The sequence below is a fragment of the Sinocyclocheilus anshuiensis genome, unplaced genomic scaffold, assembly GCF_001515605.1.
Source record: "Sinocyclocheilus anshuiensis isolate Anshui unplaced genomic scaffold, SAMN03320099.WGS_v1.1 scaffold140, whole genome shotgun sequence".
In the NCBI taxonomy this organism is placed as follows: domain Eukaryota; kingdom Metazoa; phylum Chordata; class Actinopteri; order Cypriniformes; family Cyprinidae; genus Sinocyclocheilus; species Sinocyclocheilus anshuiensis.
This window is the reverse complement of record NW_015554147.1, coordinates 603,734-628,832: the sequence shown is the minus strand read 5'-3', so window position 1 is coordinate 628,832 and position 25,099 is coordinate 603,734.

The following is a 25,099-nucleotide window of genomic DNA, read 5'->3' as shown; positions in this document are numbered from 1 at the left end:
TGGGGGTTTGGTGCCTTGCTCAAGGGCACCTCAGTCGTGATATTGAAGGTGGAAGAGAGCGCTGTACATTCACTCCCCCCACCTACAATCCCTGCCGGTACGAGACTCGAACCCACAACCTTTGGGTTATGAGTCCGACTCTCTAACCATTAGGCCACAACTTCCCCTTCCCCTTTTCATTTAATTGCTATTGATGTTAAAATAGGTGTGTTTATGTCTTTTTCTCAGGTCTGGACCAGACAGACATACCAGAGGGACTGTCCCGTGCGCGGAGCATTATGGCAGAGCCAGACTATATGGACTGTGATAGCGATGAAATCGTTAAGCCCAAGAAACTCCTCAACCCAGTGAAGTCCTCCAGAAATCACCAGGACTTACACAGAGAGCTCCTCATGAACCAGAAGAGGTGATGCACATACAGCCTACATTAGATCAGTCCTCTCAGTCCTCTTTCACTGTCTTTCCTCTCAGAATTCACTTTCTTTTTTGGCAATTATGTGCGGACGTGCCATTTCTAAACTTATTTTTATTTAGGACTTTAAAGCTGAAACAGCCATCAATGCCATCCTTTTTCATATAAACATATATAAGGAAAAATTTGTTATAGAAATAATCCCTGACAAGGTGATCGGGACCCTTAAATTAAGTTTATTAGGGTTTATTTTTATTATAATTGACTGTACATTATCCCACATGGCATGAAACTAGCATAGCTATATAGGAAATGCAGTCATTACATTAAAATATTTGACCACATTTGACCAATTAGAATAAAGTATTCTGTGATAAATGCCTGTATGACTTGTTATGCGTCATATAAAGATCAATTTCTGCCAGTCCACTGTTTCACAGATGAGTTCTTAAAAAAAAAAAATAGAGTCATTCTGAAAGCTGATTCTACCTAGAGGACTTTCTGGACAAGATGAATGATTTCCCCCCGTCAGATCTGGCTGTGTTTGTGTGCTGTATCTAGGCAGACAGGAACCGGGAAAAAATGCACTGGAAACAATAAGTTTGAGTCACTCGTTTTAGTCCTCTCGTTCTTTTTTCCTCTGTCTCTCTCATTCTCATTGGTGATGAATTGCGACAGAAAAGGTATACACATGCTCCCTATTACATAAAGCAGTTTTTTCTTTTTCAGTTGGAAGTTATTAGGAAGATCCCTTGAGGTTCTTGCAGCTTTGGTGTGAATAAGAACGGATAAGTCACAGCACAAGTCATTTATGTTGCAATAAACTTATAACACACGCATTCTACCAGCATGATTACATAAAATCCTGTTCTCTGATTCTCACCTCCCACATTAGTTGAGCATGAAGAGAAGAGTTTGTAGAATTCCTACAGATATCAGAATCCTCTGTTGGGGATTTATTCCAGTAATTCCCAATTAGGTGTACTGTATGTGTATACTTAAGCAGGTTCCAGGCAGAAAAGATTTGAGTCTATGTTACCTTATCTTGATACAGATTTGTAAAAATGACTGTGTGGCTTGTGGGTGATATTTTGCACTTGTTGAGCTTGTATGGTTTAAAATACACAACACCGAGACTGCAAGTGAAATTACTTTTGATAAACATCCTATTTGGTTTCATTTACAAATAGATTTGGTGTAAGTAAAAATTGCCATGACTATATTATTATTGATAATTAGTATTTTTATTTATAATTTTTATATATTTAATAATGTTTATTTTAAATGTATATGTGTGGAAATCATGAAGAGCCTCAAGAAAGAGGAGCTATCATTTCAATTTTCACACTTTTTGTATTTTTCCTTAAGATGTTAGTGAGTCTTACTTGATAGAGAGTGGGGAATTGAGTGTGTGCGCATGTTTTGGTTTAGGAAAAGGGAACCGTTCTGTAATCTAAATGGGATTAGTTCCAGATGTGGTGCTCAGAGGGATGCTGAAAGATGTAGAGTTACATAAGAAGGATTACAGCATCCTTTTAGACTTTCTTCCCACCCTTTCTCTGTTCTCTTTCTCTGACGCCCACCTTCTGTCTGCCTCCCACCCTGCTGTACACAAACACTCGAAGTGTTTTTGTACACTCAGAATGTTATGAAATCACATCTACAGCCAGGACAGAAGGTGAAGAACACAGAGTGATGGAGAGATAGAGGTCAGGCTATATATAGTCTGTTGCATCATATATTAAATAATGTATTGAGTTGGGGGGCCGGGGTGGGCTTTTATGTAATCGAGGCCAACCTCTTCTTTGCTTTCTGTTTATTTCTGTCACTGTTCATCTGTATCCTTTTCTTTTTTTCTGTCATTTTGCCTAGCTGTCTTTGAGTAACCACACATAATGATAAAGTGACTGTTTCTAGCAGTTACCAAGGGACCAGTGTGTTCCTGTTATATAATCAGTGACGCCACACACTGGCATTCTTGAAGATGTTTGTACTTCAGAAATTCACAGAACAATAGTATTTTTAAGCTTTTCATCCCAGTTACAGTTACATGATGCAGCTAAACCATCAGTCTTAAAGGGATAGTTCACCTAAAAAATTACATTTTTGTAATAATTTACTCACCCTCATGTCATTTCAAATTTGTATGACCGACTTTCTTCCAAATATTATATCAAAAATCTAGTGTAGCGTTAGTTCTGGCAGGTCACGTTAGTCAAGCTCGCATCAGCTGACCTTCAGCTGATCCCCATCTACCTATGGGAATACGACACCTATCTAAGCATTCATATATAAGGTCCCTCAGTATTATCAGCAGTTTTCGCATTGCTCTATAGCTAATTACCCTCCTCCATCCCCAGCTCCTCCTCTGTCAGTAAGGATTCAGCCTTCTGATTATCCTTTGAATCAGACTAATTCTAAAATGTGTACATAAAATTATTGAATTTTAACGATATCTGCAATACATTTATGTTGGTTCTGTTCTGTTTACCCTGGGGGGTTATTGCTGCTCTCCCTGCTCTCATCCATGCTAGGCTGCATGGATGCGCAGGGAGTTCTTGCCCAAAACAGAACCATACCGCCAATCCAAACTGTATGCTAATTGTCAATCATCTTTGACGATAGTGGTCCTGACAGAAATATATTTTTTCTTTTTCTTTTTGGACAACCAATCACTCTCTTCAAAATAATTTGTCCTCCTCACTAAAATGAAAGTTTTTGTCTTTTCCTCGCTCAGAGTTGCTCTCAGTCCTGAATCACTTTTAAGGTAAGATTCCTAGTTCGAAATTTTTAAGCTAAATTAGGAGCTCTCTGAGAGTATTCTTAGAAACTTGAAGAATATGGGCCCAGTTCATTAACATCTGGTCTTTGAGGTAATTACAGTGAATTGGGCAGAAAATCCAAATGTTTGTCAATGATTAATTGATTAATTAATTAATTAATTAATTAATTAATTAATTTATTGATTAAGTGAATTAAAATGAGTAATATCTTGATTTATTATCATATCATATATCATATCATATATCATATCATATCATATCATATACATTTTCATATTAGCATATTTTAATGCTTATTGTGCCTTATTTTAAATGATTTTGCGTCATCTTGAGCCACTCTTTGAAGTTTTCTTTGGCCCCAGGCCCCCCGGTCGAGAACCTCTACCTCAGTCTAATAATTAATTCCTGAGACTAAAGGTGTATGTGCATAATTCAAGTTGAATGGGTTGAATTATGTGTTCGGTAATGCCTTGCCATTAGTCTGACATTTCAGAAAAGCCCAATCATTTTGCATGTTGAGGATAATCATATACTGTGTTTGGAAATAACGCGTGTTCTGTTCAGAAGCACATTACCAGCACTCTAGCTCTTTATTTCCTGTGTGGCCTGTGAGTGGGACACATTAGTCAGGCCTGGGGTGTCTGGACTGTCTAAATCGAGTAACAGCTGGGTCTCAAATGTTCAGCAATACAAATGAGGCTTGTGACCTGCACAAACATGAGTTTTTGGTTGTTTTGTGTTTTGTGTGTCTTTTAATAGCGTCTGTGTCAATAGCAGCTCTAAAATAAATTAAACTCAAGTGTCATGTCTTGTAAGATTGCAGTCCCTTTGAACAACTTCAGTAAAAAAAAAAGAGACAAAATAAACATCTAATAGAAGGAAATTGTACTTTTAAAACAACTCAATCTCAAAGGACTTAAAAAACAGAAGCATGGTCACTAATAAGACACTACATAGACAATAGGAATCCTATTTTCATCAATACACAGACATGAAGACCATGAGAATTTTATTGTCATTTTGGGGTACAGTTTTGTCCTTATGACATATATGTATATTGGGGTATGATTATCAATTTGAACAGCCACAATAATTTTATTTACATTACACTATTTAGACATTTTGCACACAAAATAAACTGACCTCTAAACCTAATAATTTGTCAATGAGTTCAGTACAGTAACAAACAATTACAAATATCCCAAAACTGATCACCATCCCCATCCACTTTAAAACTCAAATTACACACACATTCAAAAATGTCCACCTTACGTCAGCTATGATTTAAAATGCCACGGGCTCGCATTGCTGGCAATGTTTGGATTTATCTTTTTAATAAGCTGTTATTGTATTCACTACAATTATACGTATTAATACTTATTAATATTTGATATACGTTGTCATACTGTTTAGAGAAAACGTTCTTAGAACAACATTCTCGGAACATCCTTATGATGTTGTTATTTGTACTTGAATGTTCTAAGAAACGTCTTTTGTTACCTTTAAATAACGCTCTAATCACAGGAAGAGAACTGGGTTTTTAATTTACTTAGAATATAAAAGATTCATGAAAATGTGTTATGAATGATCCCACTGATGCTTACATTCTGAAATTATGCTGGTGAAAATAATGTATTTTTGAAAACTGCAGTGACAACTACTGCATTATAGGCTTAATGCAACACCCAAAAGCTTGCGATGCCTCAAGTTAGATTATGAAACACAAAATATGTTCTACCTCACACTTAAGGGACCTGTTAAAGCAGTTTAATTCAAAATGGTAAAGATTTAGGAAACATTTGAATTCAAAACACCAAACAAATTGATAACAACTGCATAAAACCGTTTGTAAGGCACAGTGATAGTTTAGTGCGCGCAGACACACACACACACACACACACACACACACACATTAGTAGTTCTCTGGGATGTGACTCTGACTTGTCCTCTGAAGTGTCTAGAATCCCAACACTACTCAAACACAAAGCTCCATCAGAAAGAGATCTGACCAAGCTTTGTCCCAACACAGCACGCCATACTGACCCATCTCTCTCTCTCTCTCTCTCTCTCTCTCTCTCTCTCTCTCTCTCTCTGTCTCTGGAGAAAAAAGATCAGCATTAAGATGGAGCTCTCATCTGAAGTGATCAGCAGAGCATCAACGACTGCACAGTGGAGAATTGCTGAAGTCCTGCTTTAAATTCACTGGCAGCTGAAGTCCTACAATCTAAGTGACAAGTTTGTTCATTTATCTGGGCTCCTCTCGGCACATTGTCGTTAAGACAAGAAACGCGCGATGATGAAAATGCTTTTCAAATGATTCCCTCCATTTTCAACCACATTGTAGTACAAATGAATTATTCCCCTACCAGCATGGCTAAATCTACAGGAGCTGGTAAAAAGCAGAAGGAGATTGCTCTCGCTGGTAAATTACAAAAAGAGCTGCTGATTTGGGCTTTTGTTGCATGTTCTGCACTTGGTTTACTGAATGAGTGTCAGATGAAACGTGGATTGAGAATCCACAATTCACTCCATAGGTGCAAGGTTTTAGATGCACAGATAGAAAACAGCATAAAATCAGTTCCAAAAGAGAAAGAGAGAGAGTCAACGAATGTGACGGGGAAAAAGAAGCAGCAATCACTATTCAAAATAAATAAATAAATAAAAGTGACGCTCATAAATACCAAATCAAATGTGAAATGATTTCTTTTATAATCAGTGAGCTCAGGCCAACCAGCCGATGTGGTGCATCACAACACCCGAGAAGAAGGCAAAAAAGAGGAGAAAATGCATCTTTGAGTAGCTGACAGCTTAAATCCTCTGTGTACTATAATAAAGGCTTGTCTATTTTGGGAGCCACAATCATTAATCTATCCGAAGATGTCCCTTGGGCATGAATGTGTTCAAAAACAGACAAATAAAATAAATTCTGTCATTGTTTATACACTCTCATGTCATACCAAACCCATATATTGGTATTTTTTCCATCAAGCACAAAATAAGAATATTTATGAAGCCATTTTTCATACAAGTTCACAGCGAGCACAATTTTGATGCTACAAAAAGGAAATACGTTCAATAAAACATGAAAGTCCATGTGATTTAGAAGACTTTTATGGTGTTTTTGTCATTGGTGTAGAAACAAATGGTGTAGAATTTGCAATTTTCACCCAGAAATTGCTAGTAAATTTAACAAATAATTACAAAGAAACAAGTAACACATGGCTTTAGTAGAACGTAGAAAGATTGAAATAGTACTTTCTTGGAAAGTACAATAATCTGCTTTATTTTACAACTTTGAAAATGGCTGAATGGATTATTTGACATTTTTGTGTCTATGGGATGGCATGAGAGTGAACAAATTAGAATAAGTGAATATTTGGGTGAATAATTTCCATCCTTTAGGATGAAGAAGGGAGTTCTTAGAAGTATTTTTCCTTTGAAAGTGCTTATGAAGTATGCAGTGCCAATGTACAGCAAAGATCAGAGTTGAGGTGTATCTTGAGTTTTCTGCTCATACAGTGGAATATGTCCCCCTTTGCAGCAAGCCACTCTGTGTGTTGGCACATGTGTAACTGCAAACCAGGCTTGTTTTATTGGGTTGGCTTCTCAAAGCTCCATGCTCTCAGTAGGTGGTTCAAAAGCCAGCGCCAGTCGCTCAAGGCTCTGACTCTGATGTTCTGTATCCTATTAAACATTCAGGCTTTGTGTACAAACACTTTGTTTTTACTTTAATAACTAGATTTTTGGTGGAATGGCAAGGGATTCTACGTTTTTAAAAGACTGGGAAGAAACTGTTGATTTTGCAGTTGGCTACTCCAACAGGGATTTGTTTCTTTCTGTTTTAATCCTCCCTCCCATTACACATATAATTCAATTATTTATGCATGTAAAAATAATGAAAACATATATAAAACATAATATAACATCATGACTTATTGTCAACAGAATGTTCAAAAGGGACCATCAAAATATAAAGTGTTACCATTTTTTTCTCCATTACTAACTCATCAAAATAATTTAGCCAATTTCAACTTCATTTAAGTTCCTTTCAACTTTAAGTTATTTGAGATTCAACTATTTTTTTTAAGTTGAAATTACTTGTACAGTCAGTTTGAATATACTTAAACATTTAAGGCAGCAACTGAGCTTAGTTAAGTTGAAATAGGTGTAGATGTAATAAAAAAATACATATAAAGATTAACTTAAGTCCTTAAGTCCTCTAAAGTTCAGCTGATTGATTTGAACTATTGACTATTGATAAAGATTTTGATTAAGTTGCATGAATTGCCTGAAAACATTACATTCAGTTTCCTTCTTAAGTATATTCTTTTTACACAACTATATATATTTTTTCTGTAATACCTCTTTTCAAACATATTCTAAAGTGTTCACAAAGTTTAGAAAAACCCATTAATTATCACCTACTAATTTTATGTACCTAGTAATTCAGCTCATTTGAACCGCATTGCTATCATTTCCTGTTAAAAAGCATGAAGAAATGGTCAGTAATTGTGAATTCAAATATGTCTGTCAGCCTGCTGCAACAGAGCCATGGGTACTGGAACTTACAAAGTGCCTGCTTGCTGAATCATCCAGAATAAATGTTTAGAGGGTTATTGCCCCTCTGGCTGAATTTACTCAACTTGATCAGTGTGTCTGATATGAGAAAATATTTTCATACTTGTCAAACCCAATAGAGCCATCATCGATGAAAGCTTTAGGTTGCCTGTTACCTAATCCAGTCACAATGAAAACATTAATCACTCCCTCTCTCAATTATTGTTATTTCCTTCTGACTTTCTCTGGATTTTTATACCCATGATTAAGACAAACACGAATGAGCTTTTGGAAGAGTTTCTGGCAGCTCAACTTCTAAATGAATGTACATTTCTCTTGTCCATATCTATAGTGCTTTCTGAGACTCTGGACCCAAATTCATTGGTCTACTGTACTTCCTGTAACAAAGAAAGGGCACCGAACAGGGAAAAAAATAAGCATTCAATGAACATTCAATGCAATGTGCAACACCCAACAAGAAGTCTCAAATATTTAGCACTCTGCCTTGGTAAGTCCATATAGCTGTAACGAATCCGGTCCGTGGCCTTCCGTCCGATTGCCACCAGAGGTCACTTTCCCATTATACCCAGACAGCAGACAGTTTCGGCCCAGATCCGGCCCACATCTGGCCCGCATGGATTTCACATGGACCAGATGTGGGCCGGATCTGGGCCAACACTATGTTGCTGTCTGGGTACTGACTCTCACACCACACAGACTGTTACACATCACCCTGGACTGCATTTCCCATCATCCATTGCACTGATTGCACACAGCTGTAACCAATCACACACTCACCTGAAAGCTATTACACACACTATATAACACTCACTCAGATCCTGCTCAAGTCACAGAGTATTGTCTGCGTTTATCGCTCTCCTAGTGATAGCACTTTACGGAGCCATTTCCCTGCCTTAGTTTCTAGTTTCTAGTTCCTAGTCTCAGTTCCTAGTTCTAGTCTTAGTCTAGTCTCGTTGTGTTTCCTGATTTTCTGATTCTTGATTCTTGCCCGCGTATCTTGGATTTACCTTTTGCCTTGTTTCGGACTGTGTTTGCCCCTCGCCTGGACTATTGCTCACGTTTACGGATTACCTCTCTTGTCAAGCTGTCTGGATAATGTTCGCTGTCGTCTGACTCAAGCCCCGTTTTGGATTGCTCTTTCGTCTTGCCTGTGCCATACCTTTTTGCTGTTGTTCGACCCTGCCTGTGTTTTTTGACCATGTTTATTAATAAAAGCTTGCATATGGATCCGCACGCCTCTCGTCTCATCGGCTCCGTGACAATATCAGTGAATGAATGACATTTCAGATTAACTGCCATCCACTGACATCAGCAACCTGCAGGGAACATTCACTATCTAAACGCTTCTCTTGGATTATTTGACAAATATAAATCACAGCCTCTAGGGATATTCCAAGATCCATTTGTGATCTAATCTGTTAAAGGACTTCCAATATATACGTTTATGAGAAGATAATTCTGTAAATGTCAGTCAAAATAAACCCTGCACAATTTAGCATGTGTTTCCAGCATAAGGGACAGAAAGGTATCTGGAGAGCATTGTTCTACTGTCTCAATTTAGTGACATATGTGATCATCTGAAACTAATTATCCCCCCCGAATGACTGTCGTCAAAACACATGTAAACATTTACTCACATCACTTAAAATCCATAATCCATCAATAAAACTTACTAGCAGATGGTGCCACCATTGTGATTTCATAGGCTGTTTAGGAACTCAATTGCTTCCAATTTAAATTCATAGAGGGAGATTATGTGTGTAATCAAATGAGCTGCTCTAAATGAATGTGTTTGCATGGCGTTTCAGAAAGCGCTGATCTGAGATCAGGGCGAGTATGATGTAGGCTGAGAGGCCGAGCTGTGGCAGAGTATAGAGACAAAAGCCCCTTGAGTCTTTTATTATGACAACATTATGATTGGCAACCAGTCATCAATTACAGTCTTGAGCAAATGGCCAGTGAAACTAGCAGGGAGAAAGATAAAGGATAGCAAAACATAGGGCATATACAAATGGTAAGGCAATAAGGCAACAGGATGTTGAATCGGAATGGCAGGAAGAAGAATTTACTGAATATTCAGACATTAGGTATGGTACAAAATCTTAAAGTTCTGTGTATAAGCACACTATGTAACACTTTTATGAGGACCAGTTCTTACTAATAACTAGCTGCTTATTAACATGCATATTACTAACATATTGTCTATTTATTAGTACTTATAAAGCACATATTACTATGCTATTAATATGTTATTCTGCATGAACATATTTTAGATCTCTTAACCCTACCCCATACCTAAACTTAGCAACTAAATTAAATATTCAGTCACCTCCACCACTGACCAGCTCGTAAGACATACATAAACATATGCACTTTCATAAGAAGTAAAATGTATGTAAACAGAAATGTTATTATAAAAGGGCTCTGGTAAACATCTGCATCATGGCACTGCACAAAGTGTTTTTGAAACCGATTAAGAAAATATTGGTATTCAAGTTTAGATGCTTTTTTTTTTCTTTTTCTATTGATTGGATTATTTCAGGTCTACAAAACGTTCAACCCATTCAAAATTTCATTCAGATCTAACTTAATCAGACTAATTGAGGAGTTTACATGAAGGCTTTTCAATCCGATTGAGCCATCAATCCGATCACTAACGGATTATTTAGGTACATGTAAACATACCTATAGCTAGTGACACAACTGAGGAATTTTGTAAGTTAATTTTAGACTAATCATGCTAAATGATTCCTTGATATGTAATATTTTCACAACTAATTAGACATAAGTTAAATACTCATGAATCACATTGATTTTGTATAAGTTACAATATGTTAACATAGCCCATTTATTGTGTGCATGATAACATGTTTATGAGTTCTGAAAAACAACAATTAAAACCAGGATTTTTTTTATTCAAATTACAGTTTTACAGTACAGTACATCCTGTTATTAAATTCAAATTCAACTAATTGAACTAGAATATAAAATGCATGGCCAATTCAATTCTGACAACCCGTGCATGTCTGTTGCATGAGCCAGAGAAAGAGAGAGATTTTCCTTCAGTTGTTAGTATTATTAGTTTTGTTAGAGTAACTGGAGAACGAGAAATTATCTTGACCACTGCAGTAGCTGGCCTTAAATTTGTGCTGAAATATTATCTCCATGCCTGGCTGCAGCATCCGCTTAAAAAAAACAACAACTAAAGCCTGTCTCCCCTCCGAGTTGATTAATATTGATTCTGTGTTTGCACAAGCATGTGGGTCTCCTCAGGTGGAACCAAATTACTCTGAAGAGCTCTGGTACTGCTCAGCTCCTCCAGGAGCACAGCAAAGCATTAGTGGTCTGCTTGCGAAAATAAAACAAAATTAAAGAAATAAACAGAATGCAGTTGGGATGCTGTCGAGGGAATCAGGTTCCTGGCTGTTGATTGGGTGAGTCTTAAAGACACTTTCATACTAGAAGGTTTGGTGCAGACCAGCTCATGTGAACTCCTGTATGGTGTGCAATTGCCTACGGAGAGCAGTGCACGTTCTGCCCATCAGCAGACAAACGCAAGTGCTGTTCGGTGCAAGAGGTAAGTCCAAAGGCATAAATACTTCAGTGACTTATAATAAAATTGGCATGTTCTCCTTTGGAGTAGCTATCAACTATGGTAAACAGAAGCAATTTAATACTCAATCATACTGTGGTTCGGATACAATGTAAAAACAAAATATTGTGAGAAAGAAGGTAAAACCGAACTTTTCTTCAGACCAAGCAATCAAACTAAGTGTGAAAACAACTTAAACCTCATAGAAACCCCCAGCCTGAAAGTAAATTTTTCTGAATCGGCTCCATTATGCTTTTTTATATAACAGAATGTTGTGCTCTGAGCCCCTTGCAAGCTGTTTACAGAGATGGCCTGCAGCAAATTATCTATCACACATGCCACATTTGAATAATTCATTCACCTTCTCTGGAGTATTGCGGAGGGAGACCTCTTCATTTCCCAGTCATACTTTTAGCTCTAATTTGGGGTCTCTGATTAATTATTCCTCCCATTAAGTACATGATTGTGAGTTTTTCATGATGATAATATCCCAGAAACTGGGAATTCTGAGCTATCCGAAGTCATTTCTGTTAGATGGCAATTTACCGCATAGATTCCTCACCCTACAGTTCTAGCACGATTCCAACGTTTGAGGTCAGCGAGAATATAGAAATGCTAATGAGCTCCCAATAAACACCCGTTGAGAACTGGTTAGGCCCGTTTTGTTTCATGTCTCGTACCACTAAGGGAAGCTAATGAGCAGGAACTGGAATTCTGAGGCCTGATTCCCCAGTGTAAGATGTTCACTTGCTACTACTTTATTTTCTTTGAAACAAATAAGCACACATTATTCATGCATGTAGCACGTGTTATCCACATGGGATAAAAGGGAGAATTTTGATATGACCTCTAGCTGAGAAGCTCATGGCCGTCCATGAATTGACCTCCCACTACCAGCAGAGTGAAATAAGAGTTAATTTGCAAATCACAATGTAATTATGACACTTCCATCTCTGGAAAAGATCTGGCTGGCACTTTCAGGACAGTTCTCATTCGCACCTCGCCTCATTGGCTAAATCGAATGCCATCAACGGACCTCAAATACGAATGTTTGCATCATACGTGCAGTTCTGAAGAAGATCGGAGGCCCACGCTTGCATGAGACCAATAATCTGGGAGCAACGCGTCTGTCACAGCCAAATGAAAACAGCGATAAATCAGACAGGATTCAGTAGTGTTGCTGTGACTGGCTTGATTTGCACATGTGAGATGGAGCCCAAAGATGCAAAATTCTCCAGGTATGGCAGAGGGATGGAGCGGAGAAAGATGGGCCAACAGCTGCTCTTTGAAATGCTGAAATGCCTACTGACAGTTACAGAGTCCTGCAGAGAGATACTGAAAGAGAGGGAGAGAAGGATAATAAGAAGGCGTTGATCTCTGCGGCATGGGCGAAGTAGATGTTTTTGGGTCTGTATTTGTGTGTTTGTATGTGTGTGAGAATATGTGTGGATATGTGGTTATAAGTTTGTCCTTTAGACAGTATTATTTGATAAAGTGTTCCAACTTTAAATTTGAATTGGATGAGTTGCATTTGAAGCTCACATTTTATATTAATGCGACACGTTTTAACGCTGCTTGGCAATGGTCAATGGCTTAACATTAGTAGCTGGAAGAATTGTTTATTTCAAAGTCTATTATCAATAATAAATTTGTCTCTCAGAGAATTACAGTATATAATGCAATTCAGATGTTGACTTCGATTCTGCTATTTGATTTGCGTGTTATTAAATGGTCAAAATTCATAACTTACAAAAAATAGCATATTACATTTATGACATCTTAAAAACAATAATTTTGTTACAATAATTAACAATATTTTTGTTATAATAATTAATAATGAATAATAAATTATTAAAAATTATATAAAATACATTTTACATAATAGTACATAAATAAATAAAAATCATATTTTGCTAAACATTTTGCAGCAAATGTTTTCATGTATTTCCTTAATAGTATATTGGATGATATTGTCCTGCACATCCTAAACTTGTATGTTACAATTTACAATTTAGCAGTTCACATCTTTTCCCTTACATTTATGATGTATTCACAGTTATCTTATATGGGACTCAAGATGTACATCTCCCTCCCCCATTTCTTGGTTTCCCAAACACAAAAGTGCAATTACATCTGTGTGTTCAAGTATTTTCAAATCCATGTTGCATGCAAAAGTACATCAGTAGTTTTTATCCTTGTGCATATTTTTGCCATGAGATATTCATGAGTTGTACAGCACAGGCCAAGGACAAAGCGCAGATGCTTTTTCATGAGCTACACTGTCCACATGCATATTTCCTTTCTTTTAAAAGAAAATCTCCGCAGAAGCAAAGCCTATTTTAATCACAGTTTTTTTTGTACCACTAGCTTTACATAGTATCCCCTGCACACAATAAACTTAACTGAGAAAAAAAAAACTAGCTGATTAAGTGAACAAACATTTTAAGCTTTTGCTCTGCCAAAATTTAATAAGAGAAACAACTTTAATAGAACAAAAGCATAAAATGTTGAAAACATGGCCACATTATAGGCAATCATGCAAAAGCACATTTGAGTGTTTGCTTTCATTTTCTAAATCATGTGATGGTCGTGGAGTTGCGTTGGTGTTGTGGGAAAAAAAAAAGTTACTCTCTCACTCTGTTTACAACCCTGAATCTGCCCTTTCCCCCTAATTTCTGCACTTCCCTGTGGGGAAACAGTCTGATTTATCTACCCAGTGCAGACTATGCTCTTCTGAGGGCAATAATTAATCCCTCATTTATGAAAAATAAAAGCTGGTAGCTGATAAGCCAGTATGGTCAGGGACTCATTTCTCTGTAACCTCTGCATCGGGACCCTCAGGGCTGCCATCGTGTCTGATTCGGCTCAACCAACCACCGCATGCAGCCAAGCCATTGGCATCAGTCGTACTGAAGGGCAGGAGCCTTTAGCTTCCTTCTCTGTGCTCCATAAAAGAAGAAGTAAAAAAAGAAGTACTTCATCAGTATTAAAGTCACCATTTATTCTGTCTTGAGCTCTCAATGAGTTTTTAACCTTCCACACTGCAGCAGGTTCTGAGATTTACATTTATGAGATAATTTTTCCTAAGACTAAATAATTAAGTAATAGCAGTATGAGGGAATGTTGACTTTCACATTAGCACTTCTGGTATGCAGCCGGGTTCACCTGATGTCAGAGTTCTCCTGACGTTTTCCCAACCCGAGTCCACTTTAAAAAGATGATTTTGTCTGTGGTTCATGTGAATTCTAGTGCGATTCAACACTGATTTGAGCACAATCATACAACATCTTGAAAATGAACAGCCATTGATGACATATGATTCGATAAAAAATTTTTTTGTGTTTGTTCTCACTCACTTTCCTGACAGCATGATGCATTGCAGGTCAAGGGTATCTCATTTCTGCTTGCCTTCAGTAAAAATTTGTTATTTAGAAAATGTTCAGTACATTCAAGGCAGATAGACACAACGGCTGATATGTGTTGATGCTTTGGAAACAAAATCAAAGGTCAAAAAACCAAAGTACAAAAGAGAGACGAGCAATGCTATGCATTTTACCGCCTACTGTGTTGTTCTTACTAGCAACAGGTGTACATAACTACCACTTTGACAATGTAAGCGGACTGCGGTTCAGAATCAAACACAAAATACAGTCAATGCTTCTGAAATCACATATTGTCTGAGTAGGTACTACATTTGAATATTAACTTACTTGGTGTTAAAAAAAACATGTTCTATAGAGTATGAATATGGGTAATGAAATTCAGACGTACTGCATCCACCATGTTGTCACTATCACATGATCTACCAGCATCAGTCATGTCTCTTCCCATTCATAAATCCTCTCCCGTGGCCTCATGGGATAGTAAAGTGTCGAATGCACACTTCAGAATTTTGATGGAAGTAGCAGGTCATACTTTTCACCTACTGTTTTTTGAAAACTATGAATTCGGACATACTACAATTTTGGCATACTCTTTTTCGCATACTATATAGTAGGGGAGTATTCGATTTCAGAACACATTCCAGCAGGGGTAGGGGAAACAATCAAACTCGGACTAAGCAGTAGAACCAAAGCACCCTAAGATGTGTCAGTAGGCAGATGTAAAGGCTCAGCCTTAGCCCTTTTCCATCGATACACCTGGAATCACTAAAGAAAAGAAGGTTCTGGTTCAGCATTAGCAGCAGTGAGATGGCACCATTAATGCAGTAATTCACCCAAGAATGAAAATTATTTTACTCTCGAAATCTTGAAAAAATATGGACCCATATGCTTTATTCCAAGTCTTGGAAGTCATATGACAGCTTTGTGAGACAAACAGATCAAAATTTAAGTTGTACTTCACTGATAACCTTTACTCCAGTTCTCCAGTACTTTCCAGATCATTGAGTTGAACTCGAGAACCACAGCGAACTGATTTGCAAATGCAGATTTGCAGACTGGTTTTGTGAACTGGAGCAAGTGCTAAAATGAAAACAATTCTGAACTGAAAATAATCATTCATTCACAAATTATAACTACTACTACTATACTAAAATGTCAGTCTGTAAGGGTTGCCAGGTCTGCAAAACAAAACCAGCCCAAATGCCATTCATAACTAGCCCAATCACATTTTTTCAGCAGTTTTCCCTCCCGTCGGGGGGTTCCCTCTCTTGAAATATAATTTTGGGGGGTGATCTCTTTAACCTGCAGACTAAAAAACAACCCACAGCAACAGTGTAAAAGTAGCCCAATTCCACAGTAAAACCACAGACTTGGCAACGTTGCAATCTGTTCCTCACACTAAACTATCATATGGCTTCAGAAAACCTGGAATATTGCACATAAGTCATACAGACTGCTTTTACGATACTTTCTGAGTAATTTTAAGACTTCAAAGTCTTGGTCCACATTTATTATAGTTGCATGGAAAAGAGCAAAAAAAAAAGGTTTGGAGTTAACTAATCCTTTAACTTTAGATATGCCTTGTCACACCTCATGAGCTCAGTTTGTTACTGTACTCTTCTTCTCTCTTTTCTGCTCCTGTCAGGAGACCTGCTGCAGGGTGGCGATCAAAGAGTTTTGACCTCTTAGCCAGGTCAGCTCCTAACAATAGCATTATTTCAATGGAACACGCAGATGGATGGTGTCTATTTCTCACATCTGACTCCTGTCCACGCTATCAGGGTTAGTGAAGACCAACTCAAGAGCAGAGTAGAGAAGCTTCATCCCATAATCTGCGTTTAATAAGTATTAGATTGGATGCCAGACGGATATGATCTGAGCTCTGTAAGAATGACAGTTTGACTTTTCATGCCATTGATGCGTGGGTTGACAGCCCGCATGTATTAGCTAATGGTGCGGTTCCACTCCCATCTGTTAGCGATGGTCCAGTGAGCTCGCAATTATCAGATGCCATGGATCATTGCAGGGGTGTGTGTGTGTGTGGAACCAGGGTCAGTGTCTCTCGAGAGGCGATTGCTCAGAAACGACCTCATTGGTTTTGCAGTTGCCATGTCTCACATCTTCAGGAAAAGCTGCCACCATTTTTGAAACACCAATAAAGAAATATTATGTTGTTTGTCTTTTCTCATGTTTTCACATCCTTGTTGACCCTGGTAAATCACTGTTTGCGCTAGCAGGATTACCCCCCCAAAAAAACAGATAGCATTAATTTTCTGCTGTATTGGACAGGAGAGCGGTATTGAATAAATCCTGAGCTGACAATATCCATGGCACATAATCAGTGAAATATAAAGCTATAACAGATATATTCTATAGATGAATATTGTCCGGTGCCAGCATTTTTTTTTTCTTTTAATATCCCAAAGGATTAATGTTCTGGACACCATACAAAATATAAGCTGTAGATGCTAACTGACTGTGCCATTAGGCAGTATATTCAGAAAACATCTCATGTATTTAATATGAAAAGAATATTGATTTGATGTGCTTATGTTGTGAAATTTAAAAGTGTGCTTATTAAATAAGACATTTTATTATCATTTTCTTTCAAACATATTATCATACACACAACATTTGGGCTCTTTCCAAAATTAGATGGTATTAATATTCTGTATTTGAAGTGCCAACTGTAGAGATTTGTACTTGACTTATATTAATTTAATTATATATAATTAATGTTTATTTGATTGACAAAAGGGGAAGAGCTATTTAACAGAACTGTATTTTTTTAAATACACCTGAAATATATAATCAGTAGGTTGACTGCTTGTGAATAATTTAATCACCCATTAAATGATCATCCCAGGTGACAAATTTAGGGTATAAAACATTGTGGGAACATTGTTTTTAAATGTTAGTAAAATGTTAACATATCCAGTTTCATTTTTGTGATTATAACATTATTTAACAACATATTATAACATTATTTATCATTACAACATTCGACTAACTTTATTTTCAATGAAAATATAGGTAACACTTTAGTTTAGGGACCAATTCTCACTATTAACCAGTTGCTTATTAGCATTCATTTTCTTAGCAGATAGGCTGTTTATTAGTACTTTATTAGTTTATTAGTAAAGCACACATTAACTCCTTATTCCGCATGGCTATATTTTAGATCAGTTAATCCTACCGCAAGCCTAAACTTAATAACTGCCTTGCTAAATATGAATAAGCAGCAAATTAGAAGTTTTTTGAGACAAATTTGTAGTTAATAGTTAGTTAATAGTGAGAATTGGACCTTAAAATTATCCATATGAGGTAACAAATGTTGCCGATACTGTATGTTTTAGGTATATGCTTTAGTCAACCTTGATCACCAAAAAGAAATCTGGACACATGTGTTGCTGCCTGAACTAACAAAGTGCTTCTAACAAAGTATATAGTATAATATTCTTTCTGGTGTTTGTTTATGATGAGATAGAAGACAGATATAAGTTTAATTACTGACATTATTTATATATAAATATTAACCTGTTAATTACTGACTTTATTTATATATATCAATATTAACCTGTTAATGAGCAATTATTAAACATTCTACATTATCTACAAAACTTGTGAGTTCACACCCAGTTCAAAACCCTTCCCTACACCTATGCTTCTCAACATTCCTGCTGGCCGTGCAACTTTCTTTCTTTTACAATTGGTTTGCATGTTAACCGACGACAGCTGTGCCGAGGCAAAAATAAAAAAACCCAAAAAGGAACAGAAAAGAAAGAAAGAATGAAATGTTGATTCATCTCCTCATAAGACACACAATAGAACCATCTTGTGAAGAATATTCCCACACCTCAGGTATTTTTGAACGTCCTCTGTGACTGCCTCCCACAGAATAAACATGATCTAAACCCTCTCGCAATCTCCCACAGGGATCAGCTGCACCCTCCACCCTCTCCCCCCTGCAGGACCCGTAGAGAAACAGCAATGTAGGGAAAAACAACATTCAATTGCTCCTCATACTTTTTTCTCCCTCTTCCAGCATTCAGCTAAACCTCCCATCCATTACACGTCTGGAATTGCATCCAAATCTCTTGCCTAGGCTGTTTCAGAGCTCATCCCTGAATCATTATTACCTGATTAAATGTGATTAAGCAAAGATCATTAGCAGCTGCATGTGCTGTCACTAACGGTTAGAGTGATGGGGGAGTCATATCCAATACATTCGCCTGCTACACCCCCGAGGCCCTCTCCCTCACCCTGGGAGACATTGTTCGCCAACTGACTTGGACACTGTGAGCTTGTTACAAGACAGTAAGTTTGTTTCTTCTTGTTTCTAATTGAGAAAATCTTCTATGATCTGCCTTGAACTAATACATTTGCACTTCAGATGAGTGTGAGTCGCTCTTGGTGTTTGATGATAAAGAGAGTAAATTAGTTTTGAAGTGAACGCTAAAGTTCTCTGAGGTTCTGTCAGTCATGATTTGAAAGAACAGTACTCAAAAAATGAAAATGTATCATTATCAATCATTATTTACTCACCCGCATGACAACAAATGAGAAATGCCATCATTTTCTCACCAGCCACTTTTTCCAAACCTTTATGAGTTTTTTTCTTGTGCTGAGCACAAAGTAAGATATTTTGAAGAACGTTGGTAAACAAACAATATTTTTTTCCCATACTATATAAATCAGGGCTACCGCCAACTGTTTGGTCACCCACATTCTTTAAAATATCTTATTTTGTGTTCAGCAGCTGAAAGAAATTAATATAGGTGAGTAAAAGATGACAGAATGGGTGAACTAAATCCCTCTTTAACACTAAAAGAGGGATTCTGAAGAATCTTTACATTGCTCTTTTTCATATAATGACAATTCCACGGTGGTCAAGGTTTAAAAAGGACAGAAAAACAACATAAAACACCCTAAAAGTAGATATTACACATGTGCTACAGTCCAAGTCTTCTAAAGTCATATGCCAGCTTTGTGTGAGACTGAAATGTAAGTCATTATTCACTAACAACCTTCTCCTTGCTCTGAAATCTTATGAACATCCACATTCAGAATCAAAAACATTCCCCTGCTAGGTTTGACTTCAGTGATGCATAGTGAGTGATAGAAATCAGAAAATGTTCAGCCTGCAAGCCAAAAAGTTGTCTTATGATTTATTTATTTATTTTTTTTTTGCATTACTACATACTTGTATTGTTTTCTTAGCTCTTATAATAAAGCCCAGATTTAACTTAATACTGTTTTGATAAATTAAGCGTTAGCGTTAGTTCTGGCAGGGCACGTGAGTCAAGCTTGCATCAGCTGATTCTCAGCTGATCACATCTACCTATAGGAATACGACACCTATCGCGACATTCCTATATAAGCTCTATTCAGTATTATTCAGCAGCTTTTCAGCTTGCTCCGGAGCAAATTACCCTCCTCCATCCCCAGCTCCTCCTTTCGCCACAGTCAGGACTTGGCTTTCTGATATTCCTTGCTAATCAGACTCCTTTATCTTGAATAAAGTGTCACACTTAAATATCATTAAGTACATTAATGATATCTGCCTTGTTATGTTCTGTTAACCCTTGGGGGGTTATTATTGCTGCTCTCCCTGCTCATTCATGACAGGCTGCATGGATGGGCAGGGAGGTTTTTGCCCAGAACAGAACCATACCGCCAAACCAAACTTTATGCTAAGTATCTATCATTTTGACGATAGTGGTCCTGACAGAACTAATATTTGAGTAAAACAACAGCACTCATTTCATTCAACAGATGCCTCTAGATTTTATAACTGTACTATTAAAGTTGACAACACTAAGAGAAAAAAAAAAGGTCTTGGCTAGACAACTGATTAATATAAACTTACTGTAAATAAGTCATCTTAACTGAACATTAACTGTGAACAATAATAAAGACACTTTATGAGTAGTTTTATTTTACAGATCAGCAAATTAAATTAAGATTTAACAGCATCACTTCAATATAACTGTTTTATGTTGAATAATTATTCAGTTGAGAATTTTTGTTTTATGCCAAAACATTTCTCTATGTGCCTTTGCATGTTTTTGTTAATGCCATAAGACACTTCAAAGTGGAAAAATTAATTTGGCTGCTCTCACACAGTTGTCATCCACAGATCCAGTTTCAGCTAAGAAGCATGAATATGCACTGAAAAAGTGCATAAAAAAAACCTACTGTTGCAAACTACACTCTTCTAAAACTTACCTAAAATAAACAAATAAATAAATAAATAAATAAATGTGTAATTTGTGGCTGCAAAGCTGTTGTTTCTGATCTATGAGCTCTCACGACGGGAAGTCGTGGCCTAATGGTTAGAGAGTCAGACTCGTAACCCAAAGGTTGCGGGTTCGAGTCTCGTACCGGCAGGGATTGTAGGTGGGGGGGAGTGAATGTACAGCGCTCTCTCCCACCTTCAATACCACGACTGAGGTGCCCTTGAGCAAGGCACCGAACCCCCAACTGCTCCCCGGGCGCTGTGGCAAAAAAAAATGGCTGTCCACTGCTCCGGGTGTGTGTGTGTGTTCACTGCTGTGTGCGTGCACTTTGGATGGGTTAAATGCAGAGCACTAATTCCAAGTATGGGTCACCATACTTGGCCACGTCATGTCACTTAAGATCCTGAATGGTGCATTTCCATTTCCATATTTAAACATTTGTCTGATGAAATAATACATAATACTAGCATATGCCCAATGAAAAAGTGTAGGAGATGGATTTTAGTTTTATTCAAATTAAGAGGGAAATGTTGCTCACATGTTCTACACCTATGCAAAGGCGATAGGGCTCTCTTGAATAAAATTAACATTCCAGTTAAATTTTCAGATGACTTACAGCATAGCACTTAAGTACTTTTAAAGTACTTTTTTGGTGATTTTCTTTTGGCTTGAATTCTTCTTTTTGGGTTGAAACGATATGGGGGTGAGTAATTAATGACAGAATTTTCATTTTTGGATTATCTATTTCTTTAAGGAGAATTCAAGAATTGAAGGAGAATTATCTATTTCTTTAAGGAGAAACGTCTCAGGCTACGCATGTAACCATATTCCCCTGAGAAGGGAACGAAACACTGAATCCTCTAGTGGTCGCTATGGGGAACACCTTCAGCGTGATGAGCGTCTGAAGCAAATGTCTAAACATGACAATAATATTGGCTGGCGACAGCCTATGACATCACTACCGGCACTACCACAGTATAAAAGGGCACCGATAGAACATGTCATCCACTTCTTCGTCTGAAGCTTGCGTCCGAGGCATGGCAAGAAAAGAGGATGCAGTGTCTTGTTCCCTGGCTTGTTGGAACCATGGTTAGATGCATACTCTGAGATGTTCCCTTCCGAGGGAACTCAAAGTAGTCGCTATGGGGAACGGAATACCCATGCTGCCATGCTGAGGGGAGTGCATGACAAGCACCAAGGCGAGCACTAAGTACCAACTCTACCAAGCCATGGGAGTTGCCCCTTTGAACGACTGTTAGTGACGATATCCCCTTTGGCCAAAGGCCCGAGCTACATGCCCAAAATAACTTACCTGTTACGGGCTGGGCAAAGAAAGCCTGTTCCCAAGGCAGAGCTTAAAGGCTTAGAATCAGACAACAATGTGATTATTTTAAGGTGATATAGCCAGACATCTACAGGCTCACCATATTACCAGAACCTGGCCTGTCACCTAGGGGGACTTCATACATCAACCCCTCATTCTCCCAGAGAGACTACAAAGATAGCCAATCCACCTGTCTGCCAGAGGCAGAGTCTCAGAACACTGACAAGTGCAAGGGACCGGCACAACACACCTCCACTGTACCTGAGGCGGAGACTTCCCATAAGATGGGAACCATTTGTTATGGTATCACTAAGGATACATACCTAGAGAGGAACCCAAGGTGAGAACCGGGGTCTGACCAACTTAGAGAAAGGATATGAAGCTGGCCGCACGTGACCCTTACCAAAATTGATTTTTGAAAGTGCACAGGATGCTCAGCATGCACACTTACCATAAACATGAATTTTAGAAAGCACTTAGTGCTATTATAGAGGCCATGAAGAGGCCTAGCAACCTGGTATTACTGCATCATGGAGCTCTAGGGAGTGGAGTTCTCCACTCTTTGAGTAAGAGGAGGACTCGCATACTCAACCATGCACATAACACGACTCCTGAGAGTAGTGTGCTTACGTTGACCCATCAAGCCATGCGGGGGCTCTGTTGCTCACAGTTCATCAGGAGGGCCAAAAGGATGGCCCAACAACCTGATATGACTGCTTCACAGGCCTAAAAAAGCAGAGCACTCAACTCTCAGAATGAGAGGAGAATTCACATGCTCAGAAGGGTGCATGATGGGGCTCCAGGAGTGGCATATCATAGTAGACCATCCAATTGAGGGTAGTACTGCCAACTCAACCATAAGGGCAGTCAGATGATGGGAGCTCCAGGGAGCAGCATGCTCAAAGTGACCCTGTAATAAGGGAAGCAATGCCAAGCTCAAACACTGAGGCAGTCATCAGGGAGGCCACACAGGAGGCCTTAATCCATCTGGTATGGTTGCCTCGTGGAGCTCCAGGGAGCAGAGGACTCGCCCCTCAGAAAATAGAGGGGAACTCAGACGCTCAAGCTGGAAGCGGCGTGCTCATAGACAACCCTCCAGTATGAGGGGAGAACTGCCAAGCTCAACCAAAACAGCAGCCTAACAGGGAGGCAGAGATGGCCTAATAACCTAGTACGTCTGCCTCACAGAGCTCCAGGGAGCGGAGGACTCAACTCTCAGAAATGAGAGGGGAACTCAGACGCTCACCTTGGGAGCAGCATACTCATAGGCGTCCCTCTAGAGTGAGGGGAACATTGCTAATCTCAACCATAAGAGCAGCCTAACAGGGAGGCAAAAGATGGCCTAACAACCTGGTATGGCTGCCTCATGGAGCTCCAGGAAGCGGAGGACTCGACTCTCAGAAATGAGAGGGGGACTCAGATGCTTATCCTAGGAGCAGCGTGCTCATAGGTGATCCTCTAGAGTGAGGGTAGCACTGCCAAGCTTGATTCGGATTGAGAAGAGAACTCACATGTTCCATCCGTGAGTGGCAGGCTCATGGGTGACCCTCCCGCAGTGAGAGGAGCACTGCCAAACTAAAATGGGCAGCCTTGACTGCAAGTGGAGTTCCAGGAATGGAGTCCTAGGCTCTCAGATCGAGAAGAGAACTCACATGTTTGCTTTGGGAGCAGCAGGCTTATAGGTAACCCTCCTGCAGTGAGGGGAGCACTGCCAAGCTCAAACAGAAAGGGCAGTCTAGCAGGGCAGCAGAAGGAAAGCCTTTTAACCTGACACAACTGCACACAGGGCTCCTTGACACTCTGAATCTCATTCCTCAGTATATAGGGAGAGTGATGGTCCCATACAGCTAGGCTCAAAGGAGCCTGCTAAAGAAGTTTGTGGGAGTTGTAGGCCCTTGCAATACCCTTATTTTTAAGGGGAGCAATGCCTGCTCGACAACAGAATGGGAACCATTTATGCACAATTAGAGCTCCTCAGCGTGAATACCCCATAGTACAACTTCCAAGAGAAGGGAGTACATTACACTCATATCTCAGGGAAAGCAGTGCACTCAAAGTCACTCCAAAAAGAGGAGAGATTCACTGGTTCAACCATAAGGGCAGTGTAAGGGAGGTCTACAGTGGGCCTGACAACCTATCAAAACTGCAGAGCGGACTTACTCAATTCAGAAAGAGGAGAATTCAAGCTCAGTACAAGTGCAGAGAGTACATTACACTCATACCTCAGGGAAAGCAGTGCACTCAAAGTCCACCTGAGAACCCCGTGAACTAATTTTCCTTTGTGACTCAGCAGCGGTGGGTCCTGAGCAACAGGGAACCATTGGCTGCCCTTCTCCCTTCGAAATGGGAGACAAACGAGAGTGGAGCTTTTTCATAGAAAAACGCTCACAATGAACACAGATTGCCCACTTGAGAACATCGTGTGCGTGCTCTTTGCCCAATGTTACATCTCAGGTCTGTTGCAGTATGTGTATGTATTTCTGAGTGTTTCTGTGCAGGAGAAGGTGTGGCCTGCACTCAAGCCAGCAGAGATCCTGATTGGTCTGCTCCTGATTGGTCTCATTCTGGTTCCAGTGAAAAGGATCTCCCCAAACACTCTAGGAGGCCGAATGTGTGCCATTTGTTTTGCTCTGTCTTGGGTTCCTCTGTGATTGTGTGTGCTTTAAGAAACTTGCTCTTGTTCTAGTTGATTTCTAATTGTTATTTGTAAATATTTAGTTTAAGGGAAGTAGGGAGTGTGACACCATTTCTTTTATATATATATATATATATATATATATTGTTTGTT